Here is a 9,820-nt window from a genome sequence, read left to right as displayed (position 1 = left end):
TATGTTCATAGCAGCCCTATTTATAATTGCCAGATGCTGGAAAGAACCCAGGTATCCCTCAACAGAAGAGTGGATACAAAAAATGTGGTATATCTACACAATGGAGTACTATTCAGCCATTAGAAACAATGAATTCATGAAATTCTTAGGCAAATGGATGGAGCTAGAGAACATCATACTAAGTGAGGTAACCCAGACTCAAAAGGTGAATCATGGTATGCACTCACTAATAAGTGGTTATTAACCTAGAAAACTGGAATACCCAAAACATAATCCACACATCAAATGAGATACAAGAAGAAAGCAGGAGTGGTCCCTGGTTCTGGAAAGACTCAGTGAAACAGTATTTGGCAAAAACAGAACGGGGAACTGGGAAGGGGTGGGAGGGAGGACAGGGGAAGAGAAGGGGGCTTACGGGACTTTCGGGGAGTGGGGGGGGGCTAGAAAAGGGGAAATCATTTGAAATGTAAATAAATTATATCAAATAAAAAAAAAAAAAAAAAAAATTGTGGCACACATACCTGCTTCAAGGCACCTATAACACAGAAAATGAGCGCATCACATCAAAGCTACTCAACACATAATTGTTGAGTGGATGAATGAAAATAATTGGGTTGACTCGGAGATAACACATAATTCTAGGAGACAGTGTATAATTAAGGACTGAAATCTACGGTTCATTAGCAATTCAGAGAAATCTAGAGAGGAGGGTGGAGTGCTCAGAAAGGTTACCAGAGAAAGGTTGACTTGGGCTGTATTGATAAATGTGAAGGACTTGAAAAAGACGAAAGGAGCTGGGGAGAGGGCCAAAGCAAAGAGAGATGGGAACAAAACCATCGAGACAGGAAGGAGGAGGATGGCATTTCCTACGGCAGGGAAGACGTGGCACAACAACAGAGAAGTTGTGAAGTTTAGGAATGAGATTCTCAAGAGCCAGCTATGGCCAGTCATGGTGGCATGTGCCTTTAATCTCAGCACTCTGCAGGCAAAGGCTGGTGGATCTCTGTGAGCCTGGTCTACATAGTGAGATCCAGGACAGCCATGGCTATGTAGAGAAACCATGTCTCAAAACACACCACACACACACACACACACACACACACACACACAAGCGCCAAATGTAGTATAAACCTCTCAACCAGTAGCCACAGGGGTCATCAAAAGCTGTATACAAGATTAGTTTGAATCTGGTTATTAGCCAAAGAAATAGAGGCATTGCTGGGCCTGAAGAAATGGCTTAGTAGATGAAGACACTTGCTACCAAGCTTGACTGCCTAAATACAATTCCTGAGTCCCACATGGTAGAAGAAGAAAAGTCTTTCAAGTTGATATCATATCATATCATATCATATCATATCATACATATACACACAAATAAAAACTGAAACCAAATGAGTGTAAACATGTTTTAAATACTATGCTGCCAACCACCAATGACCAGGGCTCAGTCCACTAAAGCAACTGAGAGGAGGAGACCAGGAAGGGGCTGAGGAGGGAGTTCAATTGGTAGACCATTTACCTAACTTGTACAAAGTCCCAGGTTCGGGCCCCAGCACCACATAAACATGGCACTATGTCACATATCTGCTGACCCAACACTCGAGGGTTACAGGTACCCCTGGATATACATCAAATGGCCAGCCTGGAATATCTGAGACCTTGTCTCCAAAACAAATAAATATAAAACAAAATGAAAACTTGAAGGAGTTGATGAGTTAATTATATTTTGAATGTAAGAACGTTTTTTTTTCCATTGCATAAATGTACTTCAATGCATACACTCCAGAGTATCTTCTCTACATCAATGCCCCTTGCGTACTCTGGATCTTCCAAGTCCAAAGACACTCACCTCTTGTCTTATACTCAGAATCTAACCACATCATGGCACCTACATGTTTCTTATGTCAAAACAAAACAATAACAAAAAAGCAGACAGAGAGGAAAAGCAAACTCAGAGTGGGTAGTAGAGGAAGGGCAAAATCTGAGTTTATTCAAATTAAATTTGGGGTGAAACAGTAAGTCTTAGCTTTCGAGTTGATGACTGAAAATACAGTAGGCAGAAGTGCCCCTGAAAATCAGGAACCATTCAACTGAACGGTTCCCTTAGGGACTCACAATGCCTTTGCTGACATGAAATGAAGATAAGTTTTTATGTCCTTTGCTTTGATGAAGTCCTCCTGACTTAGTCAGGGTTATTATTGCGGTGATAAAACACCGTGACCAAAAACAACCTGGAGAGGAAAGGGTTTATTTGGCTTACACTTCCATATCACTGTTCATCATTGAAGAAAGACAGGACAGAAACTCACACAGGGCAGGAACCAGGAGGCAGAGCTGATGCAGAGGCCATGAAGGGTGCTGCTTCCTGACCTGCTCCCCGCACCTTGCTCAGCTTGCTTACTTGTAGAATCTAGGACCACCAGCCCAGTGTGATACAATTCACAATGGGCTAGGCCCTCCCCCATCAATCGCAAATTAAGAAAATGCCCTACAGGCTTGCCTACTGCTGGATCCTGTGGAGGAATTTTCTCAACAAAGGCTCCCTCCTCTCTGATAACTCTGCCTGTATCAAGTTGACATAAAATTAGCCCGCAGATATACCCTTTCCTTATGTTTCAAGAAACAAACAGATGGGCTGCCGTGTAGCTCAGTAGTAAGTGCTTGTCACGCACATGTGAGGCCCCCTTCAATAAATAAGGAAACCAACAAATTACGTATTTTGCAGACTTCTCTTTATTTAGTTTCTCTTTGTTGTTGTTTATTTCCTGTTGTTTCTTTACTGGAAAAACGTTTTTTGTTTTTTGTTTTTTTTTTTACCTCAGACCTGGGACTTGTAGGTCTGAGTAAACCCAGAGCACAAACGGAGACACAAAGAAATCAGTCAGGTTTATCATGAAATCCAGGGGAGAGGCAGGGAAGATTCCTATCCACTGAAGAGCAACACAGCCTCCATTGCTGCCATTCTGGTGTCTTGTGTAGCTCTGCTGATGAGGAAGCAGAAGAATCTTCCAGAGCCTACAAGTCACACGGCTCTTGCTCAGGGGATTCTACTGACGTTCTAGAAAGTGACATTAACCAATAGCACTTTGAAGCATCTTCTCTGAAAGAAATGAATACACGGTAGAAAAGGAAACTGGGCAGCGGGCTAGGCATGGCCACTGTCCCTGCCTTAATCAAAGCGTTGTGGAGGCAGAGACAGATGAAGCTCTGTTGAGCTCAAAGTCAGCCTGATCTGTGTAGTGAGTGCCAAACCAACCAGGGCTGTGTAGTGAGACTCTATCTGAAAATAAAATAAAATACAATAAAATAAAATAAAATAAACAACTATTTTGACTATAATTCTTTTTAAAAGAACATTCACCTACACATCTTCATTATTTATTGCCTTAATTGAGCTGTCTACTGCTGCAATAAACACCATGACCAATACAACTTGGGGGGAGAAACCATGTCTTTTATCATACTCTTCCAACGATACATCACTGAAGGATCCATCAAGGAAGGAACTCAAAGCAACAAACTGGAGGCAGGAACAGAGGCAGAAGTCATGGAGGAGTGCTGCGTGCTGGCTTGCTCTTCATGGCTTGCTCAGCTTACTTTCTTATACGCCTCAGGACTGCCTGACCATGTGAGCTATGCCCTCCCATGTCAAGGAAATGCCCCCCACAGATTATAGGCATTTTCTCTATTGAAATCCTATGGTCCCTGAGGACCTTGGCTTCTATCAAGTTGACAAAAAAACTAACCAGCATATTTATTTTGTTTTATTTTTTATGCAACACTGGGAACAGAACCCAGTACCTCCTACATGATATGTATGCAAGAGTGCTTGAAGAATTTCCCCAGTCTTCTACTTTTATATGTGAATTAAAAAACCACAGTCCTAGAGCATGACTTGATCGGGAGAAGGCATATCTAATCCATCAAAGTGTCTGTTTAGCTTAGATACCAAGGTTCGAGGGTCAAGCCAAAGCTTTGGCTCCTGGTGAGACAGGTTCCTGCTCCCTGCCAGCCGGCATTCTCTCCAATGGTGAGGAAGGAACCCAAAGCCTCCTGTGCTGGGCAAGTGCTCTGCTAGTGAGCAAAGCGCTTGACCTCTGCTGCTTCTTTTGGTGGAAATTTGTGTTGCTGTCCCTGGCTTTACAGGAAAGATTATTTAGAGAACCTGACAGTGTTTTGTGCCAGGGATTGAGCCTAGTTCCTCACATAGGATAAATGCAGGCATTACCATTGAGCTAAACTCTCAGCCCCTTACCCTAATTGTTAAATTATGCTGCCAAGGGCTGATGACATAGTTCAGGAAAGTATGGGTTTCATAGAAACCCTAACTGCTATAAATGAGGCCCTCCATAGTCTTGATAACCAGGCCTGAGAATGAATTAAAGAAACCTTTTGGAAGATTCCATTAGTCATGGAGACTGAGGCCAATGTAGGCTATATAATGAGAGTCTGTCTAAAAATGAACACATACAGGAGAAATGGCCAAAATCCTTAGCCATTAGGAAAATGAAAACTAAAAACTACATTGATATCATGAATTGAAACTGTATTGGGATTCTATCTCACCCTGATTTGAATGGGTATTATCAAGAAAGTGAACAATGAATACTGGGGAGGCCTGGGGAGGGGACCGAGGCCTTCTCCACTACTGATAAGACAGTGTCATCACCTTGCAAATCAGCATGGCAGTTCCTCAAGGAACTAAAGGTAGCACTGCTATATAACTCAGCTCCATACCACTCCTAAGTATGTACCCAAAGGAGTCCAGCTCAGTGTGCCATAGAGATGCCTATGCAACCTCATTCACGTGTCAGCACTCACAATGGAGTTATGGAATCGGACTAGGTTCCCAGGCAGGTATAGGTGGATAAAGGCAATGTGGCACCATTGAGGTGGTTTCATGGGTCGCCGTGCTTGCCACCAACCCTGACAACCTGAGTTCAACCCTAAGATCCACAGGGTGAAAGGGCAGATCCAACTCCCTCAGATTTCCCTCTGATCTCCGTATGTGCACCATGGCACACGTGTGCCTACCCACACACACACAAAATAAATAAGTATAATTTTTACATTTTAAGAAAAACGTACACAAAAAGGACATGTAGTGTGTCTATTTGATAGTTCATTATTCGGCCATAAAGAAGAATGAAATTAGGCCACATGCAGGACTGGAGAGCAGTCGTTGTATTAAGCTCAGTAAACCAGACTCTGAATGATTTTTTTTCTGTCATGTAGAATTCAGATATATGTTTATATTTTTATTCATATTTATAGTTTGAAAATAAAATGGTCCTCACAGGCTCCTACTTCATTCACAGCAAAAAGGAAACTATTCCGAGAAGGAAGGAGTGGGAAGGAGGGGAGAATGGGAATAAAGATGAGTCTAGCACATGCCTTAACCACGTTATTGTCTATACTTACCAAAAAGTAATTAGCTTGAGGCCAGGGTGGGTGTGGGGCATGGGAGTGGTCCACAACTTTAATCAGAGCAGAGGCAGAAGCAGCTGGACCTCTGTGTTGGAGGCCAACCTGGTCTACATAGCAAGTTCCAGGACAGCCAGGGTTACATAGAGAAGCCTTGTCTGGAAAGAAAACAAAGAACAAACAAAGAAACAAAAGGTAATCTTAAAAGAGCTTATTAAGATGGGCATAGAATTTTCTTTTTCTTTTCTTTTCTTTTTTTTTTTTTTTGAAGAAATTCAGATGGCCGAGAAGCAAGCACCTTAAAAAATGTTCAACATCATTAATCACTAGGGAAATGCAAATCAAAACAACCCTGAGATTTCACCTCACACCAGTCAGAATGGCTAAGGCTAAAAACTCAGGAGACCGCAGGTATTGGTGAGGATGTGGAGAAAGAGAACACTCCTCTACTGCTGGTGGGATTGCAAGATGGTGCAACCACTCTGGAAATCAGTCTGGCAGTTCCTCAGAAAACTGGGCATGACACTTCCAAAGGAAGTGGGCATATACCTCTCCTGGGCATATACCCAGAGGATTCCCCAGCATGCAACAAGGATTCATGCTCCACTATGTTCATTGCAGCTTTATTTATAATAGCCAGAAGCTTGAAAGAACCCAGATGTCCCTCAATGGAGGAATGGAGGAAGGTGGTATATTTACACAATGAAATACTACTCAGCAATTAAAAACAATGAATTCACAAAAGTTTTAGGCAAATGGTTGGAACTAGAAAATATCATCCCAAGTGAGGTAGCCCAATCACAAAAGAATACACATGGAATGCAATCCCTGATAAGTAGATATTTATTAACCCAGAAGCTCTGAATACTCAAGACACAATTAGCATATCAAATGATTCCCATGAAAAAGGAAGGAGAGGGCCCTGATCCTGGAAAGGCTTGATCCAGCATTGTAGGGGAGTACCAGGACAGAGAGAAGGGAGGGGGGCAATTGGACAATGGTTGGAGAGAAGAGGACTTATGGGACATATGGGGAGGGGGCAACTGGGAAAGGGGAAAGCATTTAGAATGTAAACAAAGAATATAGAAAATTTTAAAAAATTAAAAAAAAAAAAAAGAAAGCCATCCAAAAAAAAAAAAAAAAAAAAAGATGAGCATGGTAGCCCATGCCCGTGATCTCAGCACTTGAGAGGTGCTGACAGAAGGAAGGAGTTCAAGTCCATCCTCGGGCTGTACAGCAACCTGGGCTGCAGAGTCAAGCCGAAAACAAACAAAACAAAGCCCAAAACACAAAGTTAAAGGTCTAAGAGGATGTATCCAGCCTCTGACGGCATCCAGTGGAATTTGAGGACCAAACTGATGGGAGGAGCAGCAACAGACACTGCATTCTGTACTGTTGAGGATGCAGCCACGCCTTAAGACAGCCCAGCAAGTCCTCGCAAAACTAAACATACCCTTGCCATTTGCATCCACCCCCCAAAAAAGCTGAAATTTTCCCATCATACAAAAGCATGCAGCTGTGTGCCTCTGGAATACCTACAGGACCGTCATGGGAAATCTTGAGATCATTTTTTAAAAGCATTTACAGAACTATAGATTTAACTTGATCCTATTAAAAATGTAATACATTTTTCATCGTGTCTTTACCAGCCAGGATGCATACCAGAAGCAGACCCGATTATACCACATGCCCAGGCAGGGTAAGAACCCCTATAAAACCTATAGAATAAGAATTTTCTCTAGCAGCTGGCAGTGGTGGCACACGCCTGTAATCCCAGCACTTGGGAAGCAGAGGCAGGCGGATTTCTGAGTTCGAGGCCAGCCTGGTCTACAGAGTGAGTTCCAGGACAGCCAGGGCTACACAGAGAAACCCTGTCTTGGAAAAAAAAAAAAAAACCTATAGAATGATTCCCTTCTCCTCTCCTAGTCTTGTGCTACTGACATCAGACAGCTGCTATGTACACCAGCGATGCCACGCCTTGCGGCTGTCTGTTTAAGCTGTCAGCTCTCCTTTAAAGAGCTTTAAGGATGCCAATAATTCACCCATTCACGGGTGGCACTGCCATCTCTGATACGCACCCTTACAGCTTCCTATTTCCTTCCTATGACTTTCCTTCTACCTGAGGGGCTTCTTTACACATTTTTTTAAATTATTTTATTTATTTATTTATTTATTTATTTATTTATTGTAGTACAGCTCTATTAAGGTCAATTATTTCAGCTTTTATAGGTCTGGAAAAATATGTTGTCTTCACCCTAAAACCTACTTTTTCTTTGTAATTATTTTTTAAAGGTTCAGTGCTCTGGGTATATTCCCATACACTCTGTGCTTCCGTTGCTTCTGCAAGGGATATCTTTATTTCATCCCTGTGCTATTTATCCGCCCGGTAACTCTGAAGATTCGCTTTTTGTCCGTGGTCTGGGCTGCTTCCTGTGCTTGGGGTTTGCCGGGCTTCTTAGATGCGTGGGTTCACAGTTTCCGTTGCTCTCCTGAAGGATGTCACCGTCATTTGCTGCTTCTTTCCCTCCACCGCTGTGGTCACACATCGATACTTAAAATAGTGTGACTTGCCCCACAATTTCTGCTTGCCGATTTCCCTTATGATCTGAATTTTCCTTCTGTGTGTTTCACTTCGGACTGTTCTACTGCTGAGCCTTCAGGTTTACAAGCCTATTTTTCTGCGATATTTAACCTGCTTTTAACTCCCCCCTGTTCTCAATCATCCCAGATACCCTAGGGTAGCTTTTGTCCCTTCATCCTTTTGCTGTTTGGTCAGTCAATTTTTTTTTTATTTTATTATTTTATTTTATTTTTGTGGGTTTTCTAGAAAATGGTCTCAAGCTGTCCTTGAACTTCTGATCTTACTACATCTGCTTCCCAAGAGCCGAGAGTCTTGCACCACAGTGGTGGTTTGAATAAGAATGTCCCCCATAGACTCATGTTTGAATGATTGGCCCCTAGGGAGTGACACTGTTAGAAGATGTGGTCTCGTTGTAGGAGGTGTTGGAGGAAGTTGTAACTGCAGACGCGGGGTCTGAGGTCTCATTCACTCAATCTAGGCCTTTGGATCCAGATCCAGAGCTCTGAGCTCCTTTCTGCAGCACTGTGTCTGCCTGCGTGGGGGCATGCTTCCTGCGGTGATAATACTGGATTAACTCTGAACCGTAAGCCAGCCCCAATTACATGATTTCCTTTAGCCTGCCTCGTCCTTAGAGGCATTGTGGGTATGGCTGTTGTGTCACAGGCGTATCAGTAAGTGGCAGCGAGAATGTTCTGGCCTGTGAAAATCTGAATGATTAGTAGCCTAAAAATCCCTGAACAAAGCAAGCCTGGGACAACCACCCATCTAGCACCTGTGGGCCCAGACCGGAAGATGACCTGAGAAAACCCGCTAATCTAGCGCCACACAGGTCGTGATGGGCTCCCAGGGTGCGGAGCAAGTCAAAGACGGGACAAAGGGAGAAAGGTGAACACTAGAAAAACCCCGCTGAAGGTCATCAATCCCCTAGGAGGGAATGAGCCTTGAGAAAGATGACCCCCGCCTGGGTCCACGCAGGCAGCCCAGGAAAGGAGTGATCATAAGATGACCACCAGTCGGGCGGGCACCGTAGGGCCTGGGCAGGGTGCTAGCATGAGATGACAACCAGTCCTGTGTTGCGCAGACCTGTGGGGGCAGACCCCTGCCCAGAGCCCTAATGCTCGAATGGGACATAGCATTCCTGAAACCATTCCTGAGACGACCCCAGACACCCAGAGACACCAGCACCAGTAAAGAGGAGCAAATAAGTGCTGGAGAAACAGAAGGATGTGGGCACAATGGAGAGAGTCAGAAATGGAGACTCAAAGGGACCATGGTGCGGGCCTAGCCTGTGCTGCCACTGGGGACCATATCTGGGTCTGTGACCGTGCAGCAGCGGGGGTGGGGGGGAGTGGGGGGGTGGGGGGGTAGGTCTGTTACCACCAATGGCTCTCATATCTGAGATGCCCAAAGATGTGTTGACATCTGAGAACTGTACAGAACCAGCCTCACCCCTCGCCTGAGCATCATAGGAAAGCTGGCCCTTGCAACGCGAGAACAGGAGAGCTGACTCCACCCCTCGCTAGCCACAGTACAGTGGGAGAGCAGGCTCCACATATCACAGAGAAAGTACAGTAGAGCTGACCCAGGTAGCAGGGCACAGGCGAACATGTCCTGAGGTCAAGAGCAAGGAAAATCTGACCAGTGGCAAGGGAAAGATACCACTCACCCCTTGTACGGCAGGCAGGAGAGCTGGCCCTGACGTCATGAGACCAGGAGCGCTAGCCCTGCCACCAGCCTAGTGCTGCACTCAAAGTGGGTCCTGCACCATGCCTGGGCACCAGAGTAGGGCTGGCCCTGGATGTGGGGGTTGCGGGT

At 44.4% G+C, this 9,820-nt stretch overlaps 1 pseudogene; it reads left to right on the top strand.

Moving 5' to 3' along the window:
- Window positions 1–8,626: 8,626 nt before the first annotated feature.
- Window positions 8,627–8,736, top strand: LOC127683951 (uncharacterized; annotated as a pseudogene).
- The last annotated feature ends 1,084 nt before the right edge of the window (window positions 8,737–9,820 follow it).

The sequence above is a fragment of the Apodemus sylvaticus genome, chromosome 4, assembly GCF_947179515.1.
Source record: "Apodemus sylvaticus chromosome 4, mApoSyl1.1, whole genome shotgun sequence".
NCBI lineage: Eukaryota > Metazoa > Chordata > Mammalia > Rodentia > Muridae > Apodemus > Apodemus sylvaticus.
Note: the sequence above shows the minus strand (reverse complement) of the source record. Positions and strands in the feature narration are given on the sequence as shown.